The 15000-nt window shown below is 41.3% G+C and overlaps 1 protein-coding gene across 1 annotated transcript in view; it reads right to left on the bottom strand.

The window, feature by feature from the left end:
* Nucleotides 1-15000, bottom strand: part of LOC137644330 (uncharacterized) — an 89835-nt gene that overhangs the window by 45337 nt on the left and 29498 nt on the right. The window lies entirely within an intron of this gene.

Raw genomic sequence — 15000 nt, forward strand, 5'->3', positions numbered from 1 at the left:
GGATTTCCTGAATGTTCAATTCTTGCTTTGTCACATGCCATTAATTACAAACATCGCTTGTTATACTTCGGTGTATGAATGGGCCATTACTTTGGAAAAAGAAAAAAAAACAAATCATATTAAACTTCTAAGGAAACTGTACCAACCCTGTTTCACACAATTGTACATAATTCTTTTTGTATATATTATGCTTGTATCTTCGATCTTCCCTCGCACTAAAACGAACATGAAAATTCATGTCTGGTTCTTCCTCTGTAATATTGTCTGTTTTGTGAACTTGTTATGTCCTGTTGCCTTGAGGTTTTGTATATAAGGAGAGTGTTCTACAATAATATAACTCAGTCGTTTCCAACCTGCCTTTGAGTTCACAACCTTAATCGGCGCCGTCACATTGGTGACCCCGAAAGTCGACTCGCTCCCACTGCCTTCCACCCCCACCTCCCTCGCCCCTCCATCGTTGGTACTATGACGGAGACGGACTCTACTACAGCAGTTGGCGCTGCGGCCGCCCCATTGAAACTTTCACTGTTCGCCACCGGAGAGGCGTTTGCTTGGTTTCAACGCGCTGAAGTCCACTTCCGTATCAGGGGCGTGACTCGCTCAACCACCAAAGCGGATTATGTTCTCGCGGCGATACCCGAGGACACCTTCCCAGAAATATCCGACTGGCTTTGTGAACAAGGAGACACCCCAATAGCGTATGACGCCCTCAAAACATACCTTCTGCAGCAGTACTCGCCGTCGCCAGCCCGTATAGCAAAGCTTTTTCAGCTCTCGCAACAACCGTTGGGGGACCAAAGGGATTCGCTTGCCCTCAGGGAAATGACCAGTATCGCTCGCCTTCAACCTGCCGCAGACGGCTCTCCTCGTGACGTGAACCTACTTCGTGCCCTTTGGATAAGCCGTTTACCTGAACCTGTATGCGCTGCCATACCCGATGTCGATAGTTTACCCATAAAGGACTTGATAACCAAAGCCGACGCCCTTATGGACAGCCACTTCAAGACCTCCATCAACGCCTCCACCCCTGACGACGAGATTGCCTATTCAACGTCAACCAAAGCTGACATGAATGCCGTAGGACATACACGCCTACCCCGTGACGTGACGAAGGAGCGACAAAGCCGCCCACCACCCACCAATCGCTCGCGCCCCAACGAACGACTTCTACAGCCACTTGCTACCTCCCATCCGCAGCAGTTTTGCTACTACCACTTCAGAAGAAATGTGCCAAGGATTGTCAGTGGCCAAAAAACGTTTAAGTAAGCCATCGCTTGTGGCCGTGGCCTCCCATGTTTCTAATCTTTTCTTTTTACAGGATGCAGGAACGGGCGTGCGATTTTTGGTAGACACGGGTGCTTGTCGTTCTCTTTTGCCAAGGAAACTCTTCAAGGCACGACGTAGTCTGTCTACATCTGCCGACGTCTGCTTAGTAGCTGCCAACGGATCTGCGATACCCACCTACGGTTACGAGAACCTCACATTATCGTTCGGAAACTGTAAATTCGATTGGAAGTTTCTCGTTGCTGACGTCACAATGCCAATCCTCGGTGCTGATTTCCTCTCTCATTTCCACCTTCTGGTCGATGTCGCCCACCGACGATTGGTCAACGCACACTCGTACTTGTCAACACCTCTTCAACCCGCCCCCTCTAACCTCGCTCTCCACATCAGCGCACCCATGAATGCCTACGCCCACCTCCTCACGTCGTACCCGGAAGTTTTCCGTCCAGAACTTCGCCAAACGCCCACGGTTCCTGCCAAGCACGGTATTCATCACCATATCAAGACGACGGGACCCCCAGTCTTTGCAAAATTCAGACGTCTAGCACCGGAACGATTGGCAGCCGCCAAACAGACGTTCGCCGAAATGGAGAAAATGGGCCTTTTCCAAAAGGCCTCCAGCCCATGGTCGTCGCCCTTACACATCGTTCTGAAGAAAGACGGCTCCCTCCGTCCGTGCGGGGATTACAGGCGCCTGAACATGCAAACAGAACCGGATCACTACCCTGTCCCAAACATTGCCGACGTGACCTCCTACCTGCACAAAGCGAAGGTTTTCTCTACTCTCGACCTCCTGAAGGGGTATTATCAGGTGCCTATGAACCCAGAGGACATCCCTAAGACCGCCATCACCACTCTGTTTGGTACATACACCTTCAATTACTCCTGTTTTGGCCTTCGTAATGCTGGGGCAACGTTTCAATGTCTCATGGATGGCTTCTTAGGGGACCTCCCTTTCTGTGTATGTTATATGGACGACATACTTGTGTTCTCCTCCTCAAAAGAGGAACACCTCCGTCACCTGCGCATCGTGCTCGACCGCCTGCAACAAAACGGCCTTGTAGTCCGGTACGACAAGTGTACCTTTGGCGCCAACGAAGTATCGTTCTTAGGGCACTGCATCACTCCTGAAGGTGTCCCCCCTACCTGAGAAGGTAGCAGCCGTTCAGAACTTCCCCGTGCCCTCGACCGTCAAAGCTCTGCAGGAATTCTTGGGCATGATCAACTATTATCACCGTTTCTGCCAGCCATTGCCGCCACTCTTGCTCCCCTCTACGCCTCCCTTAAAGGCAAGCCAAAGGACCTGAAGTGGGGTCCCCTTCAAGGAGCAGCCTTCTGCAATGCAAAGAAGGCCCTATCAACTGCTGCGGCTCTCACTTTTCCTATCCCACACGCCCCTCTCCTTCTCTCCACCGATGCCAGCGACGTCGCTATTGGTGCAGTACTCGAGCAGGTGGTCAAAGGCTCACCCCGCCCATTGGCCTTCTTCAGCAGAAAACTGTCCAAGGCAGAATCGGGTTATTCTACCTTCGATCGAGAATTGCTGGCGGTGCACTTGGCTGTCCGTCACTTTCGCCATTTCTTAGAAGGTACGTCCTTCGTCATTCGCACAGACCACATGCCTCTGGTGCACGCCTTCACTCGACAGTCTGACGCCTGGTCCGCCCGTCAACGCCGACATCTCTCCGCCGTGGTTGAATACAATTGCACCCTCCAATACGTCCCTGGGAAAATGAATCCCGTTGCCGATGCCCTGTCAAGAAACACGTTGGCTGCCGTTCAACTGGGATTGGATTACAACGCCCTGGCTGAGGCCCAACGACAGGATCCAGAGTATCAAGCTTGTAGGACATCCTGCACGTCCCTCCGTTGGGAAGACTTTCCCCTTGAAGACTCCAACACCACCCTCCTCTGTGACGTCAGTACTGGTAGACCGCGACCTTGGATTCCTGCTCCCATGCGCCGACAGGTGTTTGATTTCATTCACGGCCTTTCACATCCCTCGTGCCGTTCTACTGCACAGCTGCTGAAGGCAAAGTTCATTTGGCACGGCATTTCTAAGGATGCTAAGGATTGGGTCCGCGCCTGTACTTCTTGCCAAACTTCCAAAGTACATCGACACACGGATTCAGGAGTGGGCACCTTTCCTCAACCTCAGCGTCGTTTCGCACACATTCACGTCGACGTTGTAGGCCCCCTACCCACATCACAAGGACATCGTTACCTGTTTACCGTCATCGACCGCTCCACTCGTTGGCCTGAAGCCATTCCCATGGAAACTGCAACGTCCGCCTCATGTACATCTGCCTTACTCTCTGGATGGATTTCAAGAATCGGTATCCCTGAGCATATTACTTCTGACAGGGGAACCACTTTCACCTCTCAATTGTGGACGTCAATAGCGAATCTCCTGGGCATCACCCTACATCAGACAACGGCCTACAACCCCGCTGCCAATGGAATGGTTGAACGTTTTCATCGCACCCTCAAAGCAGCTTTGATGTCCCGCTGCGAGGATTGCAACTTGTTTACTCAGCTTCCCAGGGTCCACCTGGGACTAAGGACCACTCCTAAAGACGCCCTCGACGTTTTGGCAGCTGAAATGGTGTATGGCGACCCGTTGGTCGTTCGTGCCGAATTTTTTCCTTCTACAACCTTCTCCAACGATCTCCAACGCATACGTCACGTCGTGGGAAAATTTACTCCGTGCCGCCAGACTTACAAGCCCCCAGCGAAGCATCACATACCAACGGACTTGCACTCTGCAATGTACGTCTTCCTGCGCAACGACACAGGCAAGTCACCACTAACGCCCCCTTACACGGGCCCTTTCCTTGTGATCCGACGCAGTCCGAAAGCATTCCTCCTAAACATTCGGGGCAAAGAAGACCCGCCTACAGTTCGCCTCTCTAGATCAGGGCGCCCTATTCAACATGTACAGTATGTCATTTTTAAGGGGGGAGCCATGTACCAACCATGTTTCACACAATTGTACATAATTCCTCTGGTATATATTATACTTGTATCTTCGCTCTTCCCTCGCCCTAAAACGAACATGGAAATTCATATCTGGTTTTTCCTCTGTAATATTGTCTGTCTTGTGAACTTGTTATGACCTTTATCCTTGAGGTTTTGTATATAAGGAGAGTGTTCTACAATAATATAACTCAGTTTTTTCCAACCTGCCTTTAAGTTCACAACCTTAATCAGCGCCGTCACAAAACCATTATGGTATTTGGAACTGTTTAAGCTACAAGTTTTCCCAGCGTGTAAACATTGTTATTTTAAAAATGCAAATATTACATACACATACACACACACACACACACACACACACACATATATATATATATATATATATATATATATATATATATATATATATATATATATATATATATATATATATATATATATATATATATATATATATATAAACTAAGAAAGAACATGTAAGAGGCCTTGGTTCTACAATGGACTAGTAACCACTAATGAGGATGATGAGGATATATATATATATATATATATATATATATATATATATATATATATATATATATATATATATATATATATATATATATATATATATATATATATATATATATGTATATATATATACTACCACTAGAGAGGTATTGGATCCTTTGACTGGCCAGACAGTAATGCATTGGATCCCTCTCTCTGGTCACGGCTTATTTTTTTCTTTGCCTACACTTACACAGAATAGTTTGGTCTATTCTTTACATATTCTCGTCTTTCCTCATACATCTGACAACAATGAGATACTTAACAATTCTTCACCTAAGGGGTTAATTACTGTACTGCAATTTCTTCAGTGTACTTTCCTCTTGGTAAGGGTAGAAGAGACTCTTTAGCTGTGGTAAGCAGCTCTTCTAGGAGAAGGACACTCCAAAATTAAACCACTGTTCTCTAGTCTTGGGTAGTGCCATAGCCTCTGTACCATGGTTTTCCACTGTCTTGGGTTGGAGTTCTCTTGCTTGAGGGTACACTCAGGCACACTATTCTATCTTATTTTTTTTTCTTCCTCTTGTTTTTTTGAAATGGTGTGTTGGGCAGGCTTAATAGAAGGGCCATGGATGCCTGGTGGTTTATCAAGAGGTTGTCTTTTCCTTTTTCTGATTATTTTTCTTCTCAAAACCATCCTTACTGTCCTCCCTTCAGTTGAAGTGGCTATCCTGGAGGGTATTTAGCCTTGCATGGTGTATCGGCTCCTCCATGGTGACCAGTTTTTCCGACTTTTTACTATAGTCTATGGGTATCATCAATCACTTTGTTTATAATTCTGTACGTATTGTTTTTGTTATAATTCTTGTTAATCTAGTTTTTAAGTATGCTGTCTCTTTTTTATTTCTATTAATTCTTATGCTGTCTGGAGACATTGAGCGAAATCCGGGACCAGTACGTCCTAGATTTCGTCAATGTCGTCTTCTGTATTGCAATATTCGTGGTCTTCATGCAAATATCCAAGAACTTGCAGTTGCGTCCAGACAGTATGATATTCTTTTGTGCTCAGAAACTTTGGTTTCTAATATGAGGCACTCATCTGAGCTCCTTATAACTGGTTTTAAGAAGCCAATAATGTTGAAACGTGATGCCATCCCTAGGGCCAGGGGAATGGCGGTGTATATTAGGACCGAGTACCCTGCTTCTCATAAGTCCTGCTATCAATGTGGATGTCATGAGATTCAGGTAATAAAAGTTTGTGGCAGGCATAACAACTTTTATTTGTGTTCGATCTACCGGAATCCAGACATAGATGATTCTATCTTCGATTGTCTTCTTACCATTATGGCTAAGATACAAGAAGATGATAGAAAGGCTTCTTTTGTCTTTGTTGGTGATTTTAATGCTCACCATAGGGAGTGGTTAAGTTTTATCTCTCCTACCGATCGCCATGGCTTAAGAGCTTTAGACTTTGCCTCTGAATCAGGCTGTGAGCAAATCATAAATGAAGCTACTCACAGGTCTGGTAATTGCTTGGACCTCGTATACACTGACTCCCCTGGCGTTATAACTAGTAAGGTTGGTTCTCCAGTCGGGACATCTGATCATGCCTTGATTTCATTATTAGTGAAGACTGAGCAGCCTGTCCCTGATATATCATATTCTTGTAAAATTTATATGAAATCCCAAGCAGACTGGAATGGGATTTTACATGATCTTTTGTGCTTGAATTGGTCACAATTATATAATAGTGTAGATCCTGTTGTCCCTTTGAATGAGAATCTAGTCAACATAATTGATAGGCGTATCCCTTCTCGTGTGCTAAGGTACCGAGTGAAGGACAAACCGTGGTTCAATGATGATTGTAGACGTGCTTATTTGGAGAAACAGGAGGCCTATCATCTTTGGAAGGGTAACAGATCAGATTTGACCTGGAACAACTATACTCAGCTTCGAGCTTTTGCTCAGAGAGTTTATGCCTCAACTGAAAAGGAGTACAATTTAATCATAAAAGAAACACTTTCAGGTACAACTCAGGAACATAATTGGTGGTCTACCCTTAAATCTGCACTCTTTGGTGTAGATGCAACAGTTCCTCCTTTACTTAAACCAGATGGCTCAGTCACTCACTGTCCAAAGGAAAAGGCAACCCTTTTGGCTGATGTTTTTGACAGTAAACAGAGTAATGAAAAACTTGAACTTCCTCATTCCTGTTTTCCTGAGGTTAAACTAACTAGTTTAGCTTTTTGATCTCGTGAGATTAAAGCTCTGTTGATGCTTATGGAGGTGTAGACCCTAATGGTATTTTTCCTTTGTTTTTTATAAAGACAGCAGATTTCTTAGCTCCAAAGTTATCTGTTATTTTGCGCAAGTTAACAAGAAGAGGAGCTTTTAGCACTAGTTGGAGAATTGGTAATGTTACTCCTCTATGTAAATGTGTTTGTGGTAGCTCAAGTCCCACTGATTACCGCCCAATTTCCATAACTCCCATATTATCTAAAGTTTTTGAACGTCTTCTGGCAAAACGTCTTAATAGGTTTGCTGAAGGTAATCATCTACTCCCTAGTTTGCAATTTGGTTTTCGTAAAGGCCTTGGAGCATGTGATGCCCTTCTTACAATCTCCAATGCAGTACAGAAATCCCTTGGTTGTGGTCGTGAAGTTCGTATGATTGGCCTTGATTTTAGTGCTGCCTTTGACCGTGTTAATCATGAGGCCCTTGTTTTCAAACTGAAACAGTTGGGAGTGGATGGGTCATTTCTTAGCATTATTATTGATTTTTTAAGTAATAGATCTCAAAGAGTTGTTGTTGATGGGCACCATAGTGATTATAGGAATGTGATATCCGGTGTTCCACAGGGTAGTGTTCTTGGCCCATTACTTTTCATACTATATACACATGACATGTGGTTTGGCCTAGAAAACAAGCTTGTTGCATATGCAGATGATGCTACTCTCTTTGCATCAATTCCATCCCCTGAATGTAGATCTAGGGTTGGTGAATCCCTTAATAGAGATTTAGCTAGAATTAGTGCATGGTGCAAATTATGGGGTATGAAGTTGAATCCTAACAAAACTCAAAGTATGATTGTAAGTAGGTCAAGGACGGTGGCTCCTCAACATCCGGATCTCAGTATTGATAATGTTTCTTTAAATATGTATGACTCTTTCAAAATTTTAGGTGTGATTCTCGACAGTAAATTTACTTTTGAGAAACATATAAGGTCTGTGTCTTCTTCAATTGCACAAAAAATAGGCTCATTGAGAAAGTCTTTCAAGATTTTCGGTGATCAATCTATTCTGAAGAAGTGTTTTAATTCTTTCATTCTACCTTGTTTTGAGTATTGTTCTCCTGTCTGGTCTTCAGCTGCTGATTCTCATCTTAATTTGTTGGACAGAAACTTACGGTCTATTAAATTTCTTATTCCTTATCTAGATATTAATCTCTGGCATCGTCGTTCAATTAGTTCATTATGCATGTTGCATAAGATTTTTCATAACTCTGACCATCCTTTACATTCAGATCTCCCTGGACAATTCTATCCTGTTCGTAATACTAGGCAGGCAGTTAATTCTAATAGCCAGGCCTTCTCCATCACGAGGCTCAATACTACGCAGTACTCTAGAAGTTTTATTCCAGCTGTTACCAAGTTGTGGAATGATCTTCCTAATCGGGTGGTTGAATCAGTAGAACTTCAAAAGTTCAAAGTTGGAGCAAATGCTTCTTTATTGACCAGGCGGACTTGAGTCTTTTATAGTTTATTTATGACATATTTGTTTTTGATGTTGTTAATAGTTTATATATGACATGTCTGTTTTGACGTTGTTACTGTTTTTAGAATGATTTATTGTTAATTTGTTCTCTTCATTTATTTATTTCCTTATTTCCTTTCCTTACTGGGCTATTTTTCCCTGTTGGAGCCCCTGGGCTTATAGCATCTTGCTTTTCCAACTAGGGTTGTAGCTTGGATAGTAATAATAATAATAATAATAATATATATATATATATATGTTTATGTATATATATATATATATATATATATATATATATATATATATATATATATATATATATATATATATATATATATATATATGCGTGTGTGTGTGTGATTTTGTGTTTGGCTGTGCGTATGTACATATATGTATATGTGTGTAAATTGTTATTGAGAGAGAGAGAGAGAGAGAGAGAGAGAGAGAGAGAGAGAGAGAGAGAGAGAGAGAGAGAGAGAGACGGTATATTTGAGAACATGTATGTGATGTGCGTAAATAGATATTCGAATCTTGAATATTATGAGAGGAAGCAAGCTGTTAAGCCTTTTAGTAAAACGTGAGCTAAGGTGAATTCAAAGGAAATTATAATAGATGGGAACTAATATTGGGGAAAAGTAAAACCACTTAGGAATGTTAATGAATAAATAGATCCTCATCATCATTATATCATCTCTTCCTATAGTAGAGGGGCAAAACCTGAAAATTGCTTTTTCAAAATCATTTTCTGTTACAAGCCGGAATCCACCATATTTTGTTAGAATATGATGTTCTGCATTCAGTAAGGGTGGATGACACTTGAGATTTTTCCAAAAAGGGCCAAAATTAACCCTATTAAGCGAATACGCGATTTGAAAAAACGACGAAAAAGCTGAAGCCTCGTTTAGGAAACACTCTGTAACTTAACCATCTTGTATGCTATACATGATTATGATATCTCATTTTGTAGCCTATGATAACACCTTTACAATGAAATAAACAAATATGAAGGATTTGGAAATTAAGGGTCCTGATAAGGTCAAAGGTCACGTGATCACGTGATTACCTATTTTGGGGGGTATTCAATATTCTTGACCTCACATATCATACTTTGCCCGCATATATTTCTATAATGATGGGTTTAATCTTAAGAGGACATCCTTAGGCAGTTTTTAAAAGTAAAAGGGTCTTTCAATTCCTTCTTACCTAAATTTTATGAGGGATTGAATTTCGACCCTTTTTTGGGAAATCACTAAAATCGTTGAAAATCGTGTTCTGACTACTTTGTTGTGATAATAATTGCTGTTATTATATAGGCCTATATAAGAAGCTTTGTGTTAAAAATAAAGTCTTAGAGATGTAGAATAAAGGGTACAGGCAGTTAAAAAAGGGGTCAAAGGTCATGTTCATCATGGATTACATAATTTCACGGTATACACCACATGTAGTGAAATTTTCCCCTAACCCTGACTCTAACTCTAACCCCAACCCCAACCCTAATCTTGTCAGGCCTAATCCTGGTGGCCTAATGCTATGGACCACATGTTGCTCAATGTTTAGTAGTCTTGTTTGCACATAGATGGCAGCATTATGAAGTCTTTTGTTTTAAGATGGTGGATGACTTTCACTCTCTCAATTGTGACAAATTCATCTTTTCCCGTCTCAACGATCACTGATTAAGCAAGGCAAGTTTGATCTCATAATATATTAAACCACAGTGCATAGTAGGGGTCGCTTGATGTAAGTGATGCATGTCTAATTCATGTGGCAATTAGAAACTAGTGAAATGTATTGCAACATGTGTTTCTTAGGGACCATCTGTCAAAGTGAAAATATAAAGCTAAAGAGATTGTATGGCAGAAAAAGGATGAACATGAAGATATGATAGTTCGATTGGGAAGTTTTCACATCATAATGAACTTCATGAAGGTTATTGGGCAGCACCTTGAGGATTCCGGCTTGAAAGTGGTGTTTTCGGTGAAAACACAGCCAACCACATGATGGATGGTAAAGCATACAATAAGGCTGTTCGTGGTCACAAATTGACGGTAGAAGCTCTTTGGCGAATTTTGTGGGACCACGTCAACACATGGGCAGATGAAAATGGTAAAATGATCAGTGAAGAGATCAAGGTATGTGCGAATGAGATTGCTTCTGCATTCAGCGAGTGTAACACGGACAACTCTGAGAAGACATGTGAAAGACTAGTTTCATTGAACATGGACGTCATAACACTTCTAAAGGAATTACATGGACATCATGCTGATGAACCAACATTTCAGTACTGGATAAACTATATGGTGATGGTCTCTATCCTCTTGAACTTCATCCGAGCTGAAAGAGAAGGTATATGGGAACTCCATCTAGCTTCATTTGCGAGGATGCTTCCTTGGTTCACTTTGTACAACCATACAAATTACACAAGAGGGGGACCAGTGTATTTGGCCGATATGAGACAACTACCTAGTTCTGCTCCTTATGTTCATGATCAGTTTGTTAGAGGGATATTTTCAGTGAAAAGGACAAACAAGAAATTCTCGCAGGTATCAATTGATCAGGCCCTCGAGCATGTAAATAAGGTGTCAAAGGTCAGCGGCAGAATCATTGGGATAACAAAGCAGAATGCTGCAAGAGATAAATGGTGTCTGGTGTACAATGAAAAGGCAAGATTGGCAGAGATGACCTTTAAAATGTTTAACCTCCATGTAGATGATGATATCGATGATGAATGGTGTCACCTAGAGTCTGGCCCTACTCGCCTTGAAAGAGACGAAGATGATGTTCAGAAGATAATGGAAGAATTCAAAAGATTTGGTGTATTTAGCTTCAGTGAAGAACATCACGAGGACCTAGTTTGCCTGACAACAAAAGACGTTGTTCCAGAAAAAATTACAAGGGATATAATGAAAGCCCCAATAATCGGAATGTCACTTCTGGAATCCTTTGTAGCCACCAGACTTCTTGAAAAGTCAAAGGACTTCTATGGAAAAATAGCCCGCACAAAAAATGCAGCCGTCAGCTCCATGTACAAAACTCAAGCTCCTTCAGTAGGGGGGAAACAGAAGGAAGTCAAAGCCGACCGTGATCTTATTCAGAGATTGTTCGTTGCTTCACAAAGTGGGAGAGAGGTAGACTTAGTCAGTATCTTACAGCATGAACTATCCCCAGTCCCAAGGGCATTTGCTGGAACAAATCGTCAACTTCATACAACAAATAAAGCTCAGCTACAGGACTTGCTGGCAAAGGATATAGATATCCCAGTTACACTTCCCTTGAGTGAAGCCAAAACATGCCTGCTTATCGATGGTCAAGCACTAATACAAGCTATTGGAAAGCCAGAAAATGTCAAAACCTTTGGTGACTTAAGTGAAGTGTTCTGCACAAACATCTTGAACTGCTTTGGTACAACATACTCACGGATTGACGTCTTGTTTGATCGGTACATTGACAATTCAATAAAATCAGGTACACGCAAGAAACGAGCTGGAAAAGCAAGACCAATTAGACGTGTCATCAGTTCAAAAGCTGTAAAAGTTCCACCCAACTGGAAATCCTTTATGAGTTTGGCTGCAAATAAAGCTGATCTAGCTGCTTTTCTATCCAGATCCCTTGTTGAGAAAGCTGAAAGAGAGCTGTCATCTGAGTACGAGCTTGTTTTAGCTGGAGGCTTTGAAGATGTCTCAGGGGTTTGGTCATCCTCAAGTCGGACTATTGATCACCTCAAATCGACACAAGAAGAGGCCGATACTCGTCTCATACTTCACGCTGAAGATGCATATATCAATGGGTATGCAAGAGTGGTATTGGAATGCAGAGACACAGATGTGCTAGTGTTGGCACTTGGTTTCAGAGACAGGCTACCAGCACAAATATGGATGTACACAGGTAAAACGGGTAAACGGCCATACTTTCCAGTACATGAGTTAAAACTCCCCGAGGAGATTGTAAAGAACGTTATAGCTTTTCATGCAATCACAGGATGCGATAGTGTCAGTCAATTTGCAGGAAAGGGAAAGAAAACAGCGTGGAAAGTATTCATTCAGGAACCTGAAAGTATGGAACAGCTAGGGTCGGTGGAGCTGACTCCAGAAGCAATATCAGGTGCAGAAAGATTTGCTTGCAGGCTCTATGAAAAAGATTGCGATCTCATTAATGAAGCAAGAGTAAAGACCTTTGTCCAGGGAAAGAAAACCCTTGACGCCCTTCCACCAACTAAAGATGCTCTTGACAAACATATAAGGCGTGCTAACTACCAAGCCCTTGTCTGGAAGAAAGTCTTGACTCCATCTCCCGTGCTACCTAATGTGACAGACAGTGGTTGGATACTTGAAGATGGAATGATAAAGCCAGAACTAATGACATTAACACCTATTCCGAAAGCTAGCACTGAGTTAGTGACCTGTTCATGCACAACTGGCTGTGGCAAGAGATGCGGTTGTGTGAGAGCGGGGCAGAAGAATTGCACAAGTGCTTGTGCTTGTGAGGGCTTATGTAACAATAATACAAACGCAGAGGATGATGATACAAACTAGTTAGTCAGTGAATATGTTAGAAGTTAAGTAGTTGAACTTAAATGACTGCCTATGTGTGCATACAAGTAACTCAGTGGAAAAGCAATTTTGACTTTTAAAGCAACTTGATCATATTGGATAATTATGTAATCATATTGGATAATTATGTAATCATATTGGATAATTATGTAATCCGTGATGAACATGACCTTTGACCCTTTTCAACTGAAAACACCCATTATACACTGTACTATTCTAAACACAATGATTATAATAGAACAATAGCAATTAATATCACAACAAGTATTCAAAACATGATTTTCAACGATTTTAAGGATTTTTCCAAAAAGGGTGGAAATTCGATCCCTCATGAATATTAGGTAGAAAGGAATTAAAAGACCCTTTTACTTTTAAAAACTGCCTGAGGACGTCCTCTTAAGATTAAAACCATCCTTATAAAAATATATGCAGGCAAAGTATGATATTTGAGGTAAAAAATATTGAATATCCCCAAAATTGGTAATCACGTGATCACTTGACCTTTGACCTAATTAGGACCCTCAATTTACATAATCTTTCATATTTCTTTTTTTTTTTTTTTTTTTTTGTAAAGGTGTTATCCTAAGCTTCAAAATGAGGTATCATAATCATGTATAGCATACAAGATGATCGAATTACAGAGTTTTTCATAAACAAGTCTTCAGTGTTTTCGTCGTTTTTTTCAAATTGCCTATTCGCTAAAAACGGTTAATTTTGGCCCTTTTCGGAAAAATCTTAAGTGTCATCCACCCTTACTGAATGCAGGACATCATATACTAACAATATATGGTGGATGCCGGCTTGTAACAGAAAATTATTTTAAAACCTTAACGAGGCCTCTTTTCAGATTTCGCCCCTCTACTACTATGCCTATTGACGCAAAAGACCTCGATTAGATTTCGCCAATCGTCTCTATCTTGTGCCTTTAAATCAAGACTTCTCCATTCGTCATCTACCGTACTGTTAAATATTTGCCGTAAAAAACGATAAAACTCCTGGAACAAATTGTATCTATCTTGAGCTTTTAAGTCATTACTTCTCCATTCGTTATCTACTACACTGTTAGAAATTTTTCGTTAGAACGGTAAAAATCCTAGAATAAATGTTTTATGGCATTTAAAATTTAAAAAAAAAAATGGATATATTGACGTAAAGGAGTGATATTACGGACACCAACCCGTGAAATATAATAACAAAATAGGGTTTAAGTAACGGTCGCCTATATTTTACTAAAATACGGCTGAGAACAGTATATTTTTATGGAGAATTTCCCATTAAAATTACCGTTTTTAAAAATTTTACTTCACGCTTCATAATCTTCAGTCATGTAGGCCTGGGGCTTCCAACTCTTCTAATGCCTTTTGAGGCCAGTTGAATGTTTCGTGAACTAATCTCTCATGGCGAGTGCGATGAGTATGCATAAACCATCTCCATCATAGATTATTAAAAAGAATAGGAGGTATTTTTGGGAGCATAATGCAAAAAACGCGTGAGCATAAGATATGAGATATATGAATGTATAAAATATGTTATATATAAACTCCTACTCGGTGATGACTCACATTCTTTAGACACACATACACACAAACACACCCACATACAAACAACCAAACACGCACGCCAATCTCACCTAATAAAGAAAGTGTCTGAGGCTCATAAGACCATCCCAGAAGCCGACAACTTCCCCACGAGGATTACGACCCAAGACTGAAAAAAGCAAGGTCTATATAGACCTTGGAAAAAAGAATAGAAGTGAATTTGATAACCAAAGTTGCTTTCGCTGCGTCTTGCATCTCTATAAAGCACTATGAATGCAAACGGTGTCGTACTTACCCTCTGTAATTTTGTAGCATCTTGGTGTCGGAATGTTACAATTATGTCTTCTTTTTGGGTTCCATGTTTGTCTGTCTGTCTCTTTCTCCTCACTCGTTTTCCTTCGTTGAGGAGAA

Source organism: Palaemon carinicauda, chromosome 7, assembly GCF_036898095.1.
Source record: "Palaemon carinicauda isolate YSFRI2023 chromosome 7, ASM3689809v2, whole genome shotgun sequence".
NCBI classification, from domain to species: Eukaryota; Metazoa; Arthropoda; class Malacostraca; order Decapoda; family Palaemonidae; genus Palaemon; species Palaemon carinicauda.